Genomic DNA, 23,802 nt, shown 5'->3' with positions numbered 1-23,802 from the left:
CAGACGAACCCTAATAACGCTAGATCTAACACAAAAGGATTGAAATGGGATAAGAACAAGGGAGCAAAGGGTTACCTCCTGCTCGTCGTCGACGATGCTGGTGTCGTAGGGGTTCTCCGGCGCGTCGTACGGCACTGGTTCGTACGGGTCCCAAGCGACGGGGGCCTGGACGGTGGCGGCGGCCGATGCGCCGGCGGCTGATGCGCCGGCTGCTATGTTGGAAGCAGCGACAGGGGCCTGGACGGGGCAGCGGCCGATGCGCCGGGCTGCTACGTTGGAAGCAGCGACAGGGGCCCGGACGGGGGCGGCGGCCGATGCGCCGGCGGCCGATGCGCCGACAATGGGCATCTCATTCTTCTCCATCGCCGGCGGTTTTCTTCGGGGTTTTTCTTCGGTTGTGGAGAAGATGATGGGACAGGAGAGGCGGTTGCGGTGAGAACGTGCGTCGAGGGAGAGGAAAAGGGCTCTATAAAGACGAAGGTGGCGTGTACCGCAACACGCGTCCGCTATGCACGGCTGCAGCGTGCACCGCGACACGAGTCTAACCTCTGGGACGTTTGGTGTACTCGGTTATAACCTCGGGCCTTATACAGAAATTTTATCACGTACTCGGTTTTCCCTCGAGTACTTAGGCGGCAAGTGCAATATACTCAGTTTTACCCTCAAGTAGCTAGTCAACAGAGAGTCAACAAATGAGATTAACATATCTAATTGAGGCATTTCATGCGCAAAAAAATTCAAAAAAATAAAAACATAGTGGCACCTACTCATGGAGTCTTCCTACGCAACTCTGCCACCAAGAAAACCTTAACAAACATATATAAATCAAGTTTTACCACAAATTGCCACTTCTCAGAATCACTAGTGTAGCTATGAAGATGCATGGTTTTCCACTCAAACCCCTTTGCAAAACATCTTCCCCAAAAACATAGTTTGTCTAAATGATGCCATAATTGTCACACTCATGTATATTTGAATTGCAAATAATTTGATGTAGCCCAATATGAATTATATTGTACAAAACACGCATTTTTCATTTTGTAATTCTTTTTGTTTGAATCCCTTAGTCTATTTACTATTTATGTGCCCTTGGATTGTTAGTACTACTCAGTTTTGCCCTCAAGTTCCGTCACAAATGCTCTCGAAGCCCAAACTTATCCCGATTGGTTGAGCCGTTGTCACACGGATCGACTCCACGAACCGTTGATCAACTGATCTAACGGGCAGTATACCCCTCCCCGTCTCTTCGTGTCCACCCCTCTCTCTCTCTCTCTCTCTCTCTTCGTGGCCACCCTTCTCTCTCTCTGTCGGTGGATGCTTTCCTTTTTCTTTTAGGGATATAGTTTTGGCATATAGTTTTAGTAATTTGAAACGGCCCAAAAGTGGTATAATTTTGGTATAAACATGAGGCATACATATTTGCGGATTTCGGTGAATGCATTATTTTCACCCCTCTAACAATTATCAACTATCTTTCGCTTTCCTTTTTCTTTTAGGGGATATAGTTTTGGCATATAATTTCGGTAATTTGAATGGCCCAAAAGTGGTATAATTTCGGTATAAACATGAGGCATACATATTTGCGGATTTTGGTGAATGCATTATTGTCACCCCTCTAACAATTATCAACTATCTTTCGCTTTCCTTTTTCTTTTAGGGGATATAGTTTTGGCATATAGTTTCGGTAATTTGAATGGCCCAAAAGTGGTATAATTTCGGTATAAACATGAGGCATACATATTTGCGGATTTTGGTGAATGCATTATTGTCACCCCTCTAACAATTATCAACTATCTTTCGCTTTCCTTTTTCTTTTAGGGGATATAGTTTTGGCATATAGTTTTGGTAATTTGAAATGGCCCAAAAGTGGTATAATTTCGGTATAAACATGAGGCATACATATTTGAGGATTTTGGTGAATGCATTATTGTCACCCCTCTAACAATTATCAACTATCTTTCGCTTTCCTTTTTCTTTTAGGGGATATAGTTTTGGCATATTGTTTCGGTAATTTGAAATGGCCCAACTATCTTTCGCTTTCGTTTTTCTTTTAGGGGATATAGTTTTGGCATATAGTTTCGGTAATTTGAAACGGCACACACTAATATAGTTCGGTGAGCAATGATAAGAATCCCTTGTATAAACATGAGGCATACATAAAGCATTCCAATATAGTTGGTAATTTCGGTGAATGCACACACTAACTATGAAAACAACTAAGTACAAGTACATGTAACTTCCCATAATGAATTTGTAACTAGGTATCCCTTGTAACAACTTCTAGCGCCTGGTGAGCAATGATAAGAATCCGATCGCAATTATACAACAGAAAAAACAACCAGCCATCAGATTAGCTTGCTTCTTCAACTCGATCAGCTGCCTTAACTGCTTGTTCATTTTCTTCAGTTCTCCCTTCACTTCCACCAGTCCTACATTGGGAGCATTAGGCATAATCGGAACGGCTCCTCTCTCCGCCGCATTCTCTACAGCAAGGCCCCCCCCTCCCAAATTGCGCTCCCCAATAGCGCCAATTGATTCCTGCAATTGAAGCCTCTGAACGTACACATCGATCCACTCGAAATGCCTGCATTTCTTCAGGATCTGAAAACAACAACGGGAACCCTAAATCCCAAATTCGAGGGAATAGCAAGAAAATCGAGAGAAAACAGAGAAATTGGAGCGAGATCTAACCTTATCCCCCTCTCTATATGGCAAGCTCTCGCATGCAAGGAACTCACGTCCACGGTTGCCGTTCTCGTCCGTCTTACGGATCGACCGCTTCGAGAGGCTCTGGCGTGGGCAGTCAGGGCATCTTGTCAAAGGCACGGGTCCATACTGCGGCCATGAAGAACGGGAGGTCGAAGAGAAACTAGACATCACCCGCCTGCCGGAGAAGGGCTGCCGCTGGCGGAGAAGAAGAACAATGGGGTGCGGGGAAAGAAAGGGGAAACAATGGCACGGGCACGGGCGCGGGGCTAGCTCGGGCTCCCATTTTACAACGGTCACCTGGGTAAGTTGTGGGTCCGGCGCACTAACGAGGACAGGTTGTGGGTCCCACGATGATCTAGATAAGTGAAGACGTGTCCACTGCGGGGCACCAACAGCGTCCCCACTTGCCAGCACCAACCAACGTCAACTAAACGGAATCCTCCGTCCGAGCTCCTTCTGCGGGTTTCAAACAAGGTCTTGGAGAAAACTGAGGAAAAACTAAGGGGCTGGGGAAAACTGAGCACAACTAAGGAGCCAGGGGCACGAAAATAGAAATCCCTAAAGTAAAAGATAGGCCCTTTGCAGAGGGAAGCATTGATTACTATATTTGTGCTAGAGCTTTTCATTTTGAAAACAAGAAACAATTTTGTCAACGGTAGTAATAAAGCATATGAGTTATGTATAAGATATCTTATAAGTTGCAAGCCTCATGCATAGTATACTAATAGTGCTCGCACCTTGTCCTAATTAGCTTGGATTAACACGGATTATCATTGCATAGTGATACGTCCCAAACTTATCTATAATTTCTTATGTTCCATGCTACTTTTATGATGATACTCACATGTTTTATACACATTATATGTCATTATTATGCATTTTCCGGCACTAACCTATTGACGAGATGTCGAAGAGCCAGTTGCTGTTTTCTGCTGTTTTTGGTTTCAGAAATCCTAGTAAGGAAATATTCTCGGAATCGGATGAAATCAATGCCCAGCATCTTAGAATTCCACAAAACTTCCAGAACACCCGGGAGGGACCAGAGGAGAGCCACAGGGGGCCCACACATGGGGCTGGCGTGGCCCAGGGGGCGCCCCCTATTGTGTGGCGGCTCCGTACCCCCTCTGACTCCGCCTCTTCGCCTATTTAAAGGTCCCTGACCTAAATCTTCGATACGGAAAAGCCACGGTACGAGAAACCTTCCAGAGCCGCCGCCATCGCGAAGCCGAGATCTGGGGGACAGGAGTCTCTGTTCCAGCACGCCGCCGGGACGGGGAAGTGCCCCCGGAAGGCATCTCCATCGACACCACCGCCATCTTCGTCAACGCTGCTGTCTCCCATGAGGAGGGAGTAGTTCTCCATCGAGGCTAAGGGCTGTACCGGTAGCTATGTGGTTAATCTCTCTCTCCATGTACTTCAATACAATGATCTCATGAGCTGCCTTACATGATTGAGATCCATATGATGAGTTTGTAATCTAGATGTCGTTATGCTATTCAAGTGGATTTTACTTATGTGATCTCCGGAGACTCCTAGTCCCACGTGTGTAAAGGTGACAGATGTGTGCACCGTGTGGGTCTCTTAGGCTATATTTCACAGAATACTTATTCACTGAGTTATGATTTGAGTTGGATGTCTCTATGAAATTGTGGTGTGTTAGTACCTCCTATGAATGCTCACAGTGACTGCGTGGGGTGTTTATTAGTACTTGGGAATACATCTTTAAGGTTTGCCTACATGATGAATTAGTGTTCGTTATCTTGCCAAAGAGTAATTCAGAGTAGCATAGTGAAGTGCTTATTTATATTCCTTTATGATTGCAATGTTGAGAGTGTCCACTAGTGAAAGTATGATCCCTAGGCCTTGTTTCCAAATACTACAATCATCGCTTATTTACTCGTTTTACCGCATCTTTACTTCCCGTAATATTACTACCATCAACCGCACGCCAGCAAGCTATTTTCTCGGCGCCGTTACTACTGCTCATATTCATTCATACCACTTGTATTTCACTATCTCTTCGCCGAACTAGTGCACCTATACATCTGACAAGTGTATTAGGTGTGTTGGGGACACAAGAGACTTCTTGTATCGTGATTGCAGGGTTGCTTGAGAGGGATATCTTTGTCCTCTACCTCCCTGAGTTCGATAAACCTTGGGTGATTCACTTAAGGGAAACTTGATGCTGTTCTACAAACCTCTGCTCTTGGAGGCCCAACACTGTCTACAGGAATAGAAGCATGCGTAGACATCACATAGCATATGTTTCAACCAAGTGTCACAAAGGGGTATCTCTATGCCGCCTGTACAAAGGTCTAAGGAGAAAGCTCGCATTGGATTTCTCGCTTTTGATTATTCTCAACTTAGACATCCATACCGGGACAACATAGACAACGAGATAATGGACTCCTCTTTAATGCATAAGCATTCAACAACAATTAATATTCTCATAAGAGATTGAGGATTAGCTGTCCACACTAAAACTTCCACCATGAATCATGGCTTTAGTTAGCGGCCCAATGTTCTTCTCTAACAGTATGCATACTCAAACCATTTGATTGTGAAAAACACCCTTAGTTCAGACAAGACGAACATGCATAGCAACTCACATGATATTCAACAAAGGTAAAAGAGTTGATGGCGTCCCCAGAAAACATGGTTACCGCACAACAAGCAACTTACTAAGAAATAAGACACATAAGTACATATTCTTCACCACGATAGTTTTTAAGCTATTTTGTCCCATGAGCTATATATTGTAAAGGTAAAGAATAGAAATTTTAAAGGTAGCACTCAAGTAATTTACTTTGGAATGGCGGAAAAATACCATGTGGTAGGTAGGTATGGTGGACACAAATGGCATGGTTATTGGCTCAAGGATTTGGATGCACGAGAAGAATTCCTCTCAATACAAGGCTAGGCTAGCAAGGTTGTTTGAAGCAAACTCAAGTATAAAAGGTGCAGCAAAGCTCACATATGAACATATTGTAACTATTATAAGACTTTATATTGTCTCCTTGTTGTTCAAACACCTCAACCAGAAAATATCTAGACTCTAGAGATCAATCATGCAAACCAAATTTTAACAAGCTCTATGTAGTTATTCATTAATGGGTACAAGGTACATGATGAAAGAGCTTAAACATGATCTATATGAGCACAACAATTACCAAGTATCACATTATTCAAGACATTAAACCATTTACCACATGCGGCATTTTCCGTTTCCAACCATATAACAATGAATGGAATAGTTCAACTTTCGCAATGAACATTAAAGATAAAGCTAAGAACACATGTGTTCATACGAAACAGCGGAGCGTGTCTCTCTCCCAAACAAAGAATGCTAGGATCCGATTTATTCAAACAAAAACAAAAATAAAAACAAACAGACGCTCCAAGTAAAGCACATAAGATGTGATGGAATAAAAATATAGTTTCACTAGAGGAACCTGATAAGTTGTCGATGAAGAAGGGATGCCTTGGGCATCCCCAAGCTTAGATGCTTGAGTATTCTTAAAATATGCAGGGATGAACCACGGGGGCATCCCCAAGCTTTGACTTTTCACTCTTCTTGATCATATTGTATCATCCTCCTCTCTTGACCCTTGAAAACTTCCTCCACACCAAACTCGAAACAAACTCATTAGAGGGTCAGTGCATAATTCATATATTCAGGGGTGACATAATCATTCTTAACACTTCTGGACATTGCACAAAGCTACTGAAAGTTAATGGAACAAAGAAATCCATCAAACATAGCAAAACAGGCAATGCGAAATAAAAGGCAGAATCTGTCAAAACAGAACAGTTCGTAAAGACGAATTTTAAAGTGGCACCAGACTTTCTCAGATGAAAATTCCCAAATTGAATGAAAGTTGCGTACATATCTGAAGATCACGCACGTAAATTGGCAGATTTTTTTGATTTTTCTACAGGGACTACTGCTCAAATTCGTGACAGCAAGAAATATGTTCCTGCGCAGTAATCCAAATCTAGTATTGGCTTTACTATCAAAGACTTTACTTGGCACAACAATGCATTAAAATAAAGATAAGGAGAGGTTGCTACAATAGTAAACAACTTCCAAGACTCAAATATAAAATAAAGTGCAGAAGTAAAATAATGGGTTGTCTCCCATGAGCGCTTTTCCTTAACGCCTTTCAGCTAGGCGCAGAAAGTGTGTATCAAGTAACATCAAGAGACGAAGCATCACCATCATAATTTGTTCTAATAATAGAATCATAAGGTAACTTCATTCTCTTTCTAGGGAAGTGTTCCATACCTTTCTTGAGAGGAAATTGATATTTAATATTACCTTCCTTCATATCAATGGTAGCACCAACAGTTCGAAGAAAAGGTCTTCCCAATATAATGGGACAAGATGCATTGCATTCAATATCCAAGACAACAAAATCAACGGGACAAGGTTATTGTTAACCATAATACGAAAATTATCAATCCTCCCCAAAGGTTTCTTTATAGCATTATCAACAAGATTAACATCCAAATAACAATTCTTCAATGGTGGCAAGTCAAGCATATCATAAATTTTCTTAGGCATAACAGTAATACTTGCACCAAGATCACATAAAGCATTACAATCAAAATCATTGACCCTCATCTTAATGATGGGCTCCCAACCATCTTCCAACTTCCTAGGAATAGAGGTTTCAAGTTTTAGTTTCTCTTCTCTAGCTTTTATGAGAGCATTTGTAATGTGTTTTGTGAAGGCCAAATTTATAGCACTAGCATTGGGACTTTTAGCAAGCTTTTGTAAGAACTTTATAACTTCAGAGATGTGACAATCATCAAAGTATAAACCATTATGATCTACAGCAATGGGATCATTATCCCCAATATTTTGAAAAATTTCAGCAGCTTTATCAATTTCAGCAGCTTTAGCAGTTCGAGCAATTTTGCACGCTTTGCACTAGGAGTAGTAACATTGTCAACACCAATTATTTTACCATTGATAGTAGGAGGTGTAGCAACATGTGAATCATTAACATTACTAGTGGTGGTAATAGTCCAAACTTTAGCTACATTATTCTCTTTAGCTAGTTTTTCATTTTCTTCTCTTTCCCACCTAGCATGCAATTCAGCCATCAATCTAATATTTTCATTAATTCGAACTTGGATGGAATTTGTTGTAGTAACAATTTTATTATCAATATCTCTATTAGGCATAACTTTCAATTTTAAAAGATCAACATCAGAGGCAAGACTATCAACCTTAGAAGCGAGAATATCAATTTTATCGAGCTTTTCCTCAACAGTTTGTTAAAAGCAGTTTGTGTACTAATAAATTCTTTAAGCATGGCTTCAAGACCAGGGGGTACACTCCTATTATTGTTGTAAGAATTCCCATAAGAATTACCATAACTATTACCATGTAATATCCCAGGTAATGGGGTTACAAAAATAGAGGAAACAGATGTGTGCATTGCATTCATGCATAGAAAATGCGGGAATTTTCGCGCTTTAAAGTAAAACAGATCACAATGAATCGAAGTTTCACTTGACCTTGGTGGAATTGAAGTAGCTCATCAAGTCAAGCGCTATAAACCTCAATGTGACTTTGTTAAAACCTTGTTTTGGGTAAAGATGATTTGATCTAAGGGGTTAGATCAAATGGAACTAATAATCAACACAACAACACTTTACTCAATGATCAATTGCTTGATCTTATAAAAGATCATAATATGGAATTCCTTGCCATAACATACGAACATCCATGTAATTGGAAATTAAGTAACAATAATTGGAGAAACTATTCTTCACTTATCTTTTCCATGTCTTAAACTAATCCTTGATCCTACCATGAACCTCATGGTATTCATTCTACTTTAGTCTTGAAAACATAACAAGGAGATCAACCCTAGAGATATATATCTTTCTCTATTCCATATTATTAAGCATCAAACCTAGAGAGGTGAGAGTTCTATTATAATTATTAGAGAAGCATTAACAAACCTTGAGTTAAACCTTGGACATACATCCAAGCATTCAAATCATTATCTTTAAGAGTAGCCCTAGGATATTATTCAAGACATTCCTAGAGAGAGAGACCATTTATTCTAAACATAGATATTGATGATCACATCAATCCCTATGGAGCCTAACCTTAGGTTAGTATTAAAGACCTTCCCAAATGAGAGAGACCAATCATACTAACTTTAGATTTACTTATTTAAGAATCAAGAATAAACTTTGAACTAAAGTATTAGGTAAACCATTTCATCTTGGAGTGGTGAGATAACCAAGATAGCCAAGTGGAGTTTTAGACTAGATACCTATTGAGATCTGGTGAGTACACCATAAACCCTAAAATAATCCATTCCTATATAAGAGAGCTCAAGATAGTTGAGGCAGCACCTGGATTTGAGGGAGAGAATTATTCTTATAACCAGATGATCATATCATCATTGTTGAGTAGAACCCTAACATAGTATCTCAGGTATTCTCCTGGGATATAATATATAGAAACAACCATAGCCATGTCCACCCAAGAAACTATAAGGGAGATATTATGCTTAGTAGATCAAGACAGTGATTGATCATGGAAGTGAGAACCTCATCTAATGAGAGATACCTTAGGAAGTCAAACCATGATCATTACAAATTGAGTGATGATCATAAAACCTAAGAACTTGAGGTAGTAATATTATGAACAGAGTTGTCCATGATAATGCCATGACCATTATTTGGAGAAAAAGGAGAATAATCCAAATCCTAACATTTATGTGATTAATAGATATTATTCTTCACATGAAATCATAGGGAGGTAACTAGTAAGAAACCCTAAGCTTATACCCCAACCCTAACTTGTGAACCACTTGGTGATCATAAGTAGAATCATACCATAACCATATTTCATAAATTAATGAACCTAAGAAAACCTTAGAGTTAAACACCATACCTCATATGGTGAGAAACCATTCATCCATAAGACCAAAGTTAACTATAAAAAGAACTATAAACAATGTAGTTAACTTAATGATAAATTAAGGATAATAATTGTAGTTAATTGGTAGAAGATAAAACCAATTCTCAAATCCTTAGTAATTAAATGAGCACAGAAGCAATTAAGAAAGTAACCATATTATCTTGGTTAGGGGAGATTAACCCTAGCACATGCAATATGATGTCATCCCATCTCTATGACCAGAATTGAAACCTCAATAATATCTTATGCTTGAATTCATGAACATAAGAAACCCTGTGCTACATTTTATAATTAAAACCCATAAGTGGTGATCAACCACTTATCATTATGACCAAGACCAAACCCTGATGAGAGTAATACCTACTCTAAGTATTTCAAGGTGTTATTAAAATAATAGTACAAGTAATAAACTTGAAATATAAATTAAGATAAACCTCACAAGACCTTAACAAGCAAGTGCTCCCATAAATTCATGTGTAAGTGACCAACAATCTCAAATGAGAAATCAAGTCCCTAGTGACATTTTAGCACATGAAATTATACATCCAAATAACTCTCTTATTTGAAATTCATAAATAAACATTACTTTGGAATTGTTTCTTGCAAGATAAAAAACCAAATAAAACTCTATATATCATTAAGTAAGATCAACAACCATTGGGAAAGTAATTTGGATATTTCCAAGGGCAATATTCAAACTAATGCATCTATGGTTATTTAATTCAAATCCCAATAGTAATTAATAAATCAATGCTCTAGTATTCCTATTGAATTTTATAATACACCACAATAATCTTTAAAGTATCTGCAGTGCCTTGTACTAATAATTGTATGAATCAAATAAGCAAGATCTGCAAAATAGAAAGGAATTCAAAAACATGAATTCAAAACAGAATTGAAAACAATAAAAAGAAAACAGAAATAAAGAAAGAGGAAAGGGACTTACCGAGACTACCCGGTCGTGCAGCCCACCAAGTGCAGCCCAACCGAGCCCAACGAGCAGCCATGGTCCAGCGCCACTTCGCAGCCCAACACCAGCCCAGGTACCGTTTCGTGCAGATAAGGGCGAGGAGAGCGTCGTCTCCTTCTTCGCCACCGTCGACGCACAGGAGGACGCCACGACGACGACAAACTCCACGTCCCGGCCGCCATTCTGGACCGCGCGACCGACGACGACCCGACTTGACCCTATAAATACACGGCCGAAGCCATCCTCGCTCCTGTTCGTCATTTTTCCCCAATTTAGCAAACCCTAACTCGCCCCGGTCATCTTTCTCGCCGCCGGTAGAAACCACCCCAGACCTCGCCGTGGTCACCGTTAGAACCGCCATGGTCGACTTGTTATATACGCAAAAGGAATTGAGCCCGGAAGCTCCCAATCGCCAGAGGATCGTCGCCCCCTTTCGCCAGTCACCGACAGCACATCGACGTTCGCCGTCGATTCGGACCACCTGCGGCCTCGCCGTCGAGCTCAACACAATCACGGTGAGCTCGCGCACCTCCTGGACTCCCTATTGCATCCAATTGTAGCCCGTAGCTTCGCCGCGCCGTTCAACCGTGCCCGCCGCCGTGGTACCTCACCGGCGAGCAAACTCCGACGACCATTAGGGGGTGGCGCTGCCACCACTAGCTTCACCTCGACGAGCCCTTTCCAACCAGCCCCTGCACGCGCCCGCGGGAACGCTCTAGTGCCGGCGACCGTCGCCAAATTCCGCCGGCAGTGAGCTCCCCTTGCCACATCATCGCCACCTAGGCAGCTGACGTGGAGCACTGGTCCACCAGTCAGTGGCTAGGGGTATCTTAGACCGGGTGTATTTAGCAGATTCCATTTTAGTTTAAATTCAGAAAATTACTGCAACTTCAAATAAATTTAGAAAATCCAATTTATGTCAGAAAAATATAAATGAGATATTAAAATTCTTAGAAAAGAAAACTCTATCCAATAAAAATATAAAATGAAATTTTTATTTTTAATAAAAATTCAATTATTTAATACTTGTTCTTTAAGCCTTATATACTAATTCTAAATTCAATTAAAATTCAATAATTAGGAAAACTTCCTAAAATAAATAAAAACCAGTAAGTAAATAAGGAAAACATTAAAATTAATTTTCCTTTACTATTAACTTATTAAATCCTTATTAGGAGGATTTAAAACCCTAATTAATAATTACTTTAATTATTAATTCTTTAAAAATAATAAAATGCCAAATCCAATCTTATGTTTATTATAAAGTGATTAATAACTTCAACCTTATCATGAAGTTATTAACTTAAGAACTAAATGGTAATTAGGAAACTCTAGTTCCATTATACATGAAATAGTAGTTCCTTAATTTCATGTGAATTCTAAAACCCTAATGCCATTAAGAACACTAGCTCCATTAATCAATAGGAACCATAAATTGTTTCTAAAACCTAAACCCTAGATATAACATGAGATCATGTATTTCCTTTTGATTCATAGAACTATAATTAGCAATTAAATACTTGCCATGCCACATAAAATGTAGGAGCCCTATTATCAATAATTTTGTATTCCATGTATGCATACCTATCCAACCCAGCTTGATCAAGTAGGATCAACCAAGACTAAACCCTAGCTCCTATTATCAAAACCAATATCCTTACTTAGCATCACACCATTGTGATGAACCCTAAATGCAAACATGGCCACTTTGTGCATCCTATTCCATACACACTAAACCCTATTAGTGTGAGATAATTATTGAACATCCTACTTAGGAAACCACCATTCCTTACTTAGTAGATCCAATAGCAAACCTAGACAACCTCAACCCTAATTGATATACTTCTTATTAATTAAGAAGTATGTTCTTCAAAAGTTATTCTTTTGAAGAAAATAAGGAATCATCATCAACCCTGCTTATAAGGACCTATAAACCCTAGCTAGCAATCACCAGCAAGATGAATCAACCTTGATAGCAACCATGTATAATAAATTGCTTAGGATGCCTAGGCTTATCTTAACCCTACAAGCCCTAGGTGTTGATGAATCCAACTTTGTTGGGATCCATCTAATACCTATTCCAGCAACTACATGCAGCCATAGTCAACCATAGAAAACCACCCACTTAATTATCATACTTGTTCTTTATTAAAGAACATGTTCTTCAAAAGTTATTATTTTAAAGTATATGATAATTAATCATTAACCATGCCATATAGTACTAAACTCGACCACTGTTCTTTACTTGTTAATATTATGCCAATTATCATTCTTTGTGTGCTCAATTGATTATTATGCTCTATTAACTACCCGTTGATAATACCAAGTAATCACACCTGAATAAGAACCTTGTATGTGAATCACTCTAAAAGTGCAACACACCCCGAACCAATCATTACAACTCACCGATCCTAAATCATCGGGGTTAGGTCACGCTTAGAGCAATTGCATCTCATTTTTATGCATTATTGCATCCTTGCCAATCTTTTAAACATCGTCCCTACCGGACGATGATGCTATTTTAGAATTTGGAGTTATCACGTATCGAAGACCTTGCCCGCATAATCTTGCGAGTCAAGAAAGGCAAGTTCATCACTTGCTCATGTCATTTGAGTATTTTTATCAAATTACTTGCAAAGTATTATGGTTATCACTATTGCACAAAAATCAAAACCACTACTTTCATAACTATGAATATGACTATGTGGTGGGCAATGGAACCATGGATTGTGTTGATATGGTGGAGGTTCCATTGCACGGGCTTATATCCATCTAGGATTAAACAACAAATGTCGCCAGTGATTCTTGTGCCGTAATATCCGTGTTAACCATAAGATCCGGAGTGGGACGGAGTAGTCAAAAGTGTTTCCACCTCTCGTTCATCAACGGATGCGCTTTACCGTAGACACTTGTATCCGTCGTGGCAAGCGGTGGGCTGGGGAAGCCTTAAGTCCCCACGGCATAGTCCGTAGACACTTGTCGCTCGAAGTGCAAGCGGTGGGCTGGGGAAGCCTAAAGTCCCCACGGTATTGCGGTCTATGATGGGTTGCAGCTACCGGCGAAGGAGTTTGGTTAACGAGTCCCAAACTGTTGTCGTGGTCGGGGTCCATCCTTAAGTGGTATAAGAGGACCGACGAGGACCCAGGGTTGGGGTATGCAACAAAGGGTGGGTGTTCGAGGTAGCGGAGGAACATGATTGGCTAGACCTTATACCGGGCCTCACACCATAGGAAGTGTGGACGAGAACATGACTCGGTTGGCACCAAGGTTAAGATCTCTTATGGGTAAAGCAACACACCTCTGCAGAGTGTAAAGAACCGTGACTGTCACTCCCTGTTCCGGGATATGGAACTGCGAACGCGGCCGGAAAGGAGCTCCATGAAGTTCTAGTAAACCGGTGAAGGCTGACGGACATAGTTCTTCTGAATAAAAGCAACATTTTGAAGAAATGGTTATGAAAACCTGCATTGGTATTAGACTTTCTGGTCTAATGCTGTAGCTAGTGCATTAAACACCTCTTTCCTATAATGAACTTGTTGAGTACGCTCGTACTCATCCCACTCTTAAATCCCCTGCTTAGATATGGAGGCATCGAAGGAGGATCTACAGTGCAACTCGAAGGCCGAGGTGTCAACAACTACTTCACAAGACAGGATCCTGTCAGATGAGTCAGATACCACATCCAACAAGGAGAAAACCTAGTTTAGCCATAGAACGGAACTAGCTTCCTAAATCTAGCTCCTACTTAGCTAGAATCTATTCATAGCCTCTATAGCTAGATAAATACTCTACAAATAGAGTTCGTGATAAGTCTAGACTACGAGTCGTTCTTCTGGAGTTTAGTTGCAGTTTTACCTCATTGTAAAGTAGGAGGTCTGTGTGAATCTTTTGTAAAGAGTCAGTGTTGTAATTCTATAGACATGCCTTGGACCCGCATATGTTTCTGTTGTACCACTCGAGCGATATAATACTAGTGGAACGGTGTTTCATTGGTGTTATATCAGACTTGCATACTACACCATGCAGTGGTATGCCGGGTCACCACAGTTGGTATCAGAGCAAATGCTTTGACTCTAGGATTAAAACCCTTTAAAGGAGACCTATAGGATTGGTAGTGTCTATAGGAAGTTGTCTTAGGTGAACCAAATATTTTTATGACTTGAGATGGATATTCACTTGAGAATAATCCTGACACACTTGAGTCAACATTTCTTACCTATATTTCCTAAGTAAGGTTAGTTAACTAATCCCAAACATATAGTACATCATGAAGTCCTCAAACAAAAGATGAGTAGATCACAGTTGGTATACCATACATGGTAGTCCAAAGAGAGGATACAACCATAAGGAAACTATCCTATTGGAAGATGTGTACCAACTCAAGTTATGATTAAGTAAGAATTATTCAGACATGTAATAGGAGTAAATCAAGTGATGAAGATAATTAAGAAATCCTAATAGAAGATGTAGACCAAGTTAAGTAATGAGTAATTAAAATTATCTAGACTTGTGAAACAATTGCTAGTAAGTGATAACTATGAGTTATATGAGGTAGTATAGACCATGATAAGTCAATCATGAGAGGTAAGTAAGAGAGATAGAAATAAAACATGTCTACTTACAGAGTAGTGATAGTAATCATATATGATTCACCTGGGAATCATTATGTGATGGACTCGAACATCATAAATATTTAGGAGAAGTACAATAAGAAGTCAAGTAATAAACAATAGTGCAAGAATTGTTTTCCAAAACAATGGGAAGTGTGCCAGGCACATCATCACCATAGTCTTATGATAGTATAAACACTTAGAAGTATAGGAGATATATCCTAATAAATAGGTGTTTAGAGTAGACATGATAGAACCTAGACATATCATGTGAGATAGTCCTCAATAAAATGAAAGTTAAGTAGTACTTCCAAACAAATTTAGGTTAACCTTAGCTATCCTAGACCACCTTGTTTCAAGTTTATCTCATTGCAAATGTGCAATTAAGGTAAAGGGTGAGACAAAATAGAAGAATCCCACATATTCGTGCTAAGTATCACGATATGAACCTAATTTATGTGGTATTATATACTACACATCAGAGCTTGATGTTTAGAGATGTCTTACTCAACTATTATATTCAGGCTTATGATGGTGTGTATTATAAACACAAAGCTGAATCTTCTTGGATTTTATTGGATTTTCATTGTTTGACTAGATCCATACATGAAGTTTGACTTTGATAAGCAAATGCATGTTGCAATATCAAGTTCTTACTTGATGCTATAGATCTAGAGGGTAATGGTATTCGTGTGAGGAAGTGACGAATTTGGTATATTTTGAAGACAAGATGAAGGTTCATCAGATAGAGGAAGCAAAGTTGTGGGAAGTAACCACAATAATCTGAAGATAGTACCAATCAAAACTCATGCTTTACCTCAACCGAGGAGTACTTTAGTACATGAGAAGCATGAGGGTGAGAAATCTGGTGATTATGGCGAAGCTCAAGCAGTAACCATAGTCATTATGGAAAAGGGAATGCATGGGAAATCACTTTGGATACTATATTCATAGTGGTTTTCTTGCAAAATAAACCCTGAATGAAGGAAGGTGATATATGAAAACATAGCAGACATAAAAAGACCATAGTCGATATCAGAAGACCACAATTGGTATAATATCAATACTGCGAGATAAAGTAGAAAATGTCTCGTCCAGTTAATAAGAACCTATAATAGAATCCATTTTTAGATATCAAATAGCCACAGTTGGTATAATAACCACAGCTGGTATCAGTTGGTATTACAAATAGTCCACGATTTAATTATTTGTAACAAAAGTTTGTGGACAAATAAAAATCCTGTCAGCCAAATAGCTAGATCTATAATCATTTAGTCGAAGGATTCACATTGGATGTCCACAATTGAGTGGATACACCACAGATATTCTTCGCAAGACCTTAGAAGAGTACAACCCATAAATTAGAACCGGACCAATATTCCAACCATAAGTCCAATAGTTGGAAGAAAAGGAGTGGAAGACCATAAGAAAGCTCTAAGGGGTAGAGTAAAGTTGAGTTGGATATACGATGACTTAATACTTTGAGTAAAATGGAAGAAGAAGGTCTGAACTGAGAGGAAGTTCAATCTTATTTTCATGAGACTGTTGAACACTACTTTCAGAAGGATGTCAGACCAAAAGCCGAAGTTCATACCTCGAGGAAGTACGAAGTGGACTATAACTTGAGCAAATAAGTAATATCTACTCAGAAGTACTTAAGCTCAAGTAAGTCAAAGATAAAGAAGTTGGACGAAGGAAATATCAGAGACCAAATATAGCTCAAGGAGGTCAAAGACTGAAGGGATTTGACCATACCAGAATCGGAGACTACATGAAAGATTCCTTTCATGGAACCTAAATAATCCAAAATAGTTATAAGTATCAACCATAAACCAGGATTGGATGGACTAAATGAGTCTAATCCATTCTTAAAGGAATAAACCATCATGATCAATTCCATAGTTAGTACCTTATTAAGCATCATTACTGCAGTTTTAGTGGTAAGGGAAAACAAAGACCTATTTTATCAAATAGGAGAATGTTATCCAATTAGTCCTCAATTAAGACTGTCAGGACAAGAAGAAGTCCCAATCATTGAATATTCAATGAGAAAGGAAACAAGCTTATAATATTGGAGGAAATCATGGAAGTAAAGGAAGTAATAGTTGTTTGATGTCAAACACTAATGGATTCCGGGAAGAATCTGGACGAGGGATATATTCAATTATATCCAAGTGAGATCACTACGGAGTTCGAGAAAAGATTTAGTCTGCACAAGTCAGATCCACACTCCGAAACGTGAGAGAGATCAAACTTCGAGGACGAAGTTTAGTTTAAGGGGTAGAGACTGTAATATCCCAGGTAATGGGGTTACAAAAATAGAGGAAACAGATGTGTGCATTGCATTCATGCATAGAAAATCTGGGAATTTTCGCGCTTTAAAGTAAAACAATCACAATGAATCGAAGTTTCACTTGACCTTGGTGGAATTGAAGTAGCTCATCAAGTCAAGCGCTATAAACCTCAATGTGACTTTGTTAAAACCTTGTTTTGGGTAAAGATGATTTGATCTAAGGGGTTAGATCAAATGGAACTAATAATCAACACAACAACACTTTACTCAATGATCAATTGCTTGATCTTATAAAAGATCATAATATGGAATTCCTTGCCATAACATACGAACATCCATGTAATTGGAAATTAAGTAACAATAATTGGAGAAACTATTCTTCACTTATCTTTTCCATGTCTTAAACTAATCCTTGATCCTACCATGAACCTCATGGTATTCATTCTACTTTAGTCTTGAAAACATAACAAGGAGATCAACCCTAGAGATATATATCTTTCTCTATTCCATATTATTAAGCATCAAACCTAGAGAGGTGAGAGTTCTATTATAATTATTAGAGAAGCATTAACAAACCTTGAGTTAAACCTTGGACATACATCCAAGCATTCAAATCATTATCTTTAAGAGTAGCCCTAGGATATTATTCAAGACATTCCTAGAGAGAGAGACCATTTATTCTAAACATAGATATTGATGATCACATCAATCCCTATGGAGCCTAACCTTAGGTTAGTATTAAAGACCTTCCCAAATGAGAGAGACCAATCATACTAACTTTAGATTTACTTATTTAAGAATCAAGAATAAACTTTGAACTAAAGTATTAGGTAAACCATTTCATCTTGGAGTGGTGAGATAACCAAGATAGCCAAGTGGAGTTTTAGACTAGATACCTATTGAGATCTGGTGAGTACACCATAAACCCTAAAATAATCCATTCCTATATAAGAGAGCTCAAGATAGTTGAGGCAGCACCTGGATTTGAGGGAGAGAATTATTCTTATAACCAGATGATCATATCATCATTGTTGAGTAGAACCCTAACATAGTATCTCAGGTATTCTCCTGGGATATAATATATAGAAACAACCATAGCCATGTCCACCCAAGAAACTATAAGGGAGATATTATGCTTAGTAGATCAAGACAGTGATTGATCATGGAAGTGAGAACCTCATCTAATGAGAGATACCTTAGGAAGTCAAACCATGATCATTACAAATTGAGTGATGATCATAAAACCTAAGAACTTGAGGTAGTAATATTATGAACAGGTTGTCCATGATAATGCCATGACCATTATTTGGAGAAAAAGGAGAATAATCCAAATCCTAACATTTATGTGATTAATAGATATTATTCTTCACATGAAATCATAGGGAGGTAACTAGTAAGAAACCCTAAGCTTATACCCCAACCCTAACTTGTGAACCACTTGGTGATCATAAGTAGAATCATACCATAACCATATTTCATAAATTAATGAACCTAAGAAAACCTTAGAGTTAAACACCATACCTCATATGGTGAGAAACCATTCATCCATAAGACCAAAGTTAACTATAAAAAGAACTATAAACAATGTAGTTAACTTAATGATAAATTAAGGATAATAATTGTAGTTAATTGGTAGAAGATAAAACCAATTCTCAAATCCTTAGTAATTAAATGAGCACAGAAGCAATTAAGAAAGTAACCATATTATCTTGGTTAGGGGAGATTAACCCTAGCACATGCAATATGATGTCATCCCATCTCTATGACCAGAATTGAAACCTCAATAATATCTTATGCTTGAATTCATGAACATAAGAAACCCTGTGCTACATTTTATAATTAAAACCCATAAGTGGTGATCAACCACTTATCATTATGACCAAGACCAAACCCTGATGAGAGTAATACCTACTCTAAGTATTTCAAGGTGTTATTAAAATAATAGTACAAGTAATAAACTTGAAATATAAATTAAGATAAACCTCACAAGACCTTAACAAGCAAGTGCTCCCATAAATTCATGTGTAAGTGACCAACAATCTCAAATGAGAAATCAAGTCCCTAGTGACATTTTAGCACATGAAATTATACATCCAAATAACTCTCTTATTTGAAATTCATAAATAAACATTACTTTGGAATTGTTTCTTGCAAGATAAAAAACCAAATAAAACTCTATATATCATTAAGTAAGATCAACAACCATTGGGAAAGTAATTTGGATATTTCCAAGGGCAATATTCAAACTAATGCATCTATGGTTATTTAATTCAAATCCCAATAGTAATTAATAAATCAATGCTCTAGTATTCCTATTGAATTTTATAATACACCACAATAATCTTTAAAGTATCTGCAGTGCCTTGTACTAATAATTGTATGAATCAAATAAGCAAGATCTGCAAAATAGAAAGGAATTCAAAAACATGAATTCAAAACAGAATTGAAAACAATAAAAAGAAAACAGAAATAAAGAAAGAGGAAAGGGACTTACCAGACTACCTGGTCGTGCAGCCCACCAAGTGCAGCCCAACCGAGCCCAACAGCAGCCATGGTCCAGCGCCACTTCGCAGCCCAACACCAGCCCAGGTACCGTTTCGTGCAGATAAGGGCGAGGAGAGCGTCGTCTCCTTCTTCGCCACCGTCGACGCACAGGAGGACGCCACGACGACGACAAACTCCACGTCCCGGCCGCCATTCTGGACCGCGCGACCGACGACGACCCGACTTGACCCTATAAATACACGGCCGAAGCCATCCTCGCTCCTGTTCGTCATTTTTCCCCAATTTAGCAAACCCTAACTCGCCCCGGTCATCTTTCTCGCCGCCGATAGAAACCACCCTGCGACCTCGCCGTGGTCACCGTTAGAACCGCCATGGTCGACTTGTTATATACGCAAAAGGAATTGAGCCCGGAAGCTCCCAATCGCCGGAGGATCGTCGCCCCCTTTCGCCGGTCCACCGACGACACATCGACGTTCGCCGTCGATTCGGACCACTCGCGGCCTCGCCGTCGAGCTCAACACAATCACGGTGAGCTCGCGCACCTCCTGGACTCCCTATTGCATCCAATTGTAGCCCGTAGCTTCGCCGCGCCGTTCAACCGTGCCCGCCGCCGTGGTACCTCACCGGCGAGCAAACTCCGACGACCATTAGGGGGTGGCGCTGCCACCACTAGCTTCACCTCGACGAGCCCTTTCCAACCAGCCCCTGCACGCGCCCGCGGAACGCTCTAGTGCCGGCGACCGTCGCCAAATTCCGCCGGCGAGTGAGCTCCCCTTGCCACATCATCGCCACCTAGGCAGCTGACGTGGAGCACCGGTCCACCGGCCGGTGGCTAGGGGTATCTTAGACCGGGTGTATTTAGCGCATTCCATTTTAGTTTAAATTCAGAAAATTACTGCAACTTCAAATAAATTTAGAAAATCCAATTTATGTCAGAAAAATATAAATGAGATATTAAAATTCTTAGAAAAGAAAACTCTATCCAATAAAAATATAAAATGAAATTTTTATTTTTAATAAAAATTCAATTATTTAATACTTGTTCTTTAAGCCTTATATACTAATTCTAAATTCAATTAAAATTCAATAATTAGGAAAACTTCCTAAAATAAATAAAAACCAAGTAAGTAAATAAGGAAAACATTAAAATTAATTTTCCTTTACTATTAACTTATTAAATCCTTATTAGGAGGATTTAAAACCCTAATTAATAATTACTTTAATTATTAATTCTTTAAAAATAATAAAATGCCAAATCCAATCTTATGTTTATTATAAAGTGATTAATAACTTCAACCTTATCATGAAGTTATTAACTTAAGAACTAAATGGTAATTAGGAAACTCTAGTTCCATTATACATGAAATAGTAGTTCCTTAATTTCATGTGAATTCTAAAACCCTAATGCCATTAAGAACACTAGCTCCATTAATCAATAGGAACCATAAATTGTTTCTAAAACCTAAACCCTAGATATAACATGAGATCATGTATTTCCTTTTGATTCATAGAACTATAATTAGCAATTAAATACTTGCCATGCCACATAAAATGTAGGAGCCCTATTATCAATAATTTTGTATTCCATGTATGCATACCTATCCAACCCAGTTGATCAAGTAGGATCAACCAAGACTAAACCCTAGCTCCTATTATCAAAACCAATATCCTTACTTAGCATCACACCATTGTGATGAACCCTAAATGCAAACATGGCCACTTTGTGCATCCTATTCCATACACACTAAACCCTATTAGTGTGAGATAATTATTGAACATCCTACTTAGGAAACCACCATTCCTTACTTAGTAGATCCAATAGCAAACCTAGACAACCTCAACCCTAATTGATATACTTCTTATTAATTAAGAAGTATGTTCTTCAAAAGTTATTCTTTTGAAGAAAATAAGGAATCATCATCAACCCTGCTTATAAGGACCTATAAACCCTAGCTAGCAATCACCAGCAAGATGAATCAACCTTGATAGCAACCATGTATAATAAATTGCTTAGGATGCCTAGGCTTATCTTAACCCTACAAGCCCTAGGTGTTGATGAATCCAACTTTGTTGGGATCCATCTAATACCTATTCCAGCAACTACATGCAGCCATAGTCAACCATAGAAAACCACCCACTTAATTATCATACTTGTTCTTTATTAAAGAACATGTTCTTCAAAAGTTATTCTTTTAAAGTATATGATAATTAATCATTAACCATGCCATATAGTACTAAACCGACCACTGTTCTTTACTTGTTAATATTATGCCAATTATCATTCTTTGTGTGCTCAATTGATTATTATGCTCTATTAACTACCTGTTGATAATACCAAGTAATCACACCTGAATAAGAACCTTGTATGTGAATCACTCTAAAAGTGCAACACACCCTGAACCAATCATTACAACTCACTGATCCTAAATCATCGGGGTTAGGTCACGCTTAGAGCAATTGCATCTCATTTTTATGCATTATTGCATCCTTGCCAATCTTTTAAACATCGTCCTTACCGGACGATGATGCTATTTCAGAATTTGGAGTTATCACGTATCGAAGACCTTGCCTGCATAATCTTGCAGTCAAGAAAGGCAAGTTCATCACTTGCTCATGTCATTTGAGTATTTTTATCAAATTACTTGCAAAGTATTATGGTTATCACTATTGCACAAAAATCAAAACCACTACTTTCATAACTATGAATATGACTATGTGGTGGGCAATGGAACCATGGATTGTGTTGATATGGTGGAGGTTCCATTGCACGGGCTTATATCCATCTAGGATTAAACAACAAATGTCGCCAGTGATTCTTGTGCCGTAATATCCGTGTTAACCATAAGATCCGGAGTGGGACGGAGTAGTCAAAAGTGTTTCCACCTCTCGTTCATCAACGGATGCGCTTTACCGTAGACACTTGTATGCTGTCGGGGCAAGCGGTGGGCTGGGGAAGCCTTAAGTCCCCACGGCATAGTCCGTAGACACTTGTCGCTCGAAGTGCAAGCGGTGGGCTGGGGAAGCCTAAAGTCCCCACGGTATTGCGGTCTATGATGGGTTGCAGCTACTCGGCGAAGGAGTTTGGTTAACGAGTCCCAAACTGTTGTCGTGGTCGGGGTCCATCCTTAAGTGGTATAAGAGGACCGACGAGGACCCAGGGTCGGGGTATGCAACAAAGGGTGGGTGTTCGAGGTAGCGGAGGAACATGATTGGCTAGACCTTATACCGGGCCTCACACCATAGGAAGTGTGGACGAGAACATGACTCGGTTGGTGATGTCTACGTTCCCCCTCCTTTCCTGTAGACAGTGTTGGGCCTCCAAGTGCAGAGGTTTGTAGAACAGCAGCAAGTTTCCCTTAAGTGGATACCCAAGGTTTATCGAACTCAGGGAGGAAGAGGTCAAAGATATCCCTCTCATGCAACCCCGCAACCACAAAGCAAGAAGTCTCTTGTGTCCCCAACACACCAAATAGGTGCACTAGTTCGGCGAAGAGATAGTGAAATACAGGTGGTATAAATAAGTATGAGCAAGTAGCAACGGTGGCGAAAAGTGCTTGGCGTGTAGTTGATGGTGGTGGTATTGCAGAGTAGTAACGCAGAAAACAAGAAACAAGCAGTAGTAACTCAGCAGTAGTAACGCAGCAGTAGTAAACAAGCAGTAGTAACTCAGCAGTATTTAGGAACAAGGCCTAGGGATTACACTTTCACTAGTGGACACTCTCAACATTGATCACATAACAGAAATAGATAAATGCATACTCTACAC

This window comes from Lolium rigidum, chromosome 1, assembly GCF_022539505.1.
Source record: "Lolium rigidum isolate FL_2022 chromosome 1, APGP_CSIRO_Lrig_0.1, whole genome shotgun sequence".
NCBI lineage: Eukaryota > Viridiplantae > Streptophyta > Magnoliopsida > Poales > Poaceae > Lolium > Lolium rigidum.
This window is presented reverse-complemented; position numbering follows the sequence as displayed.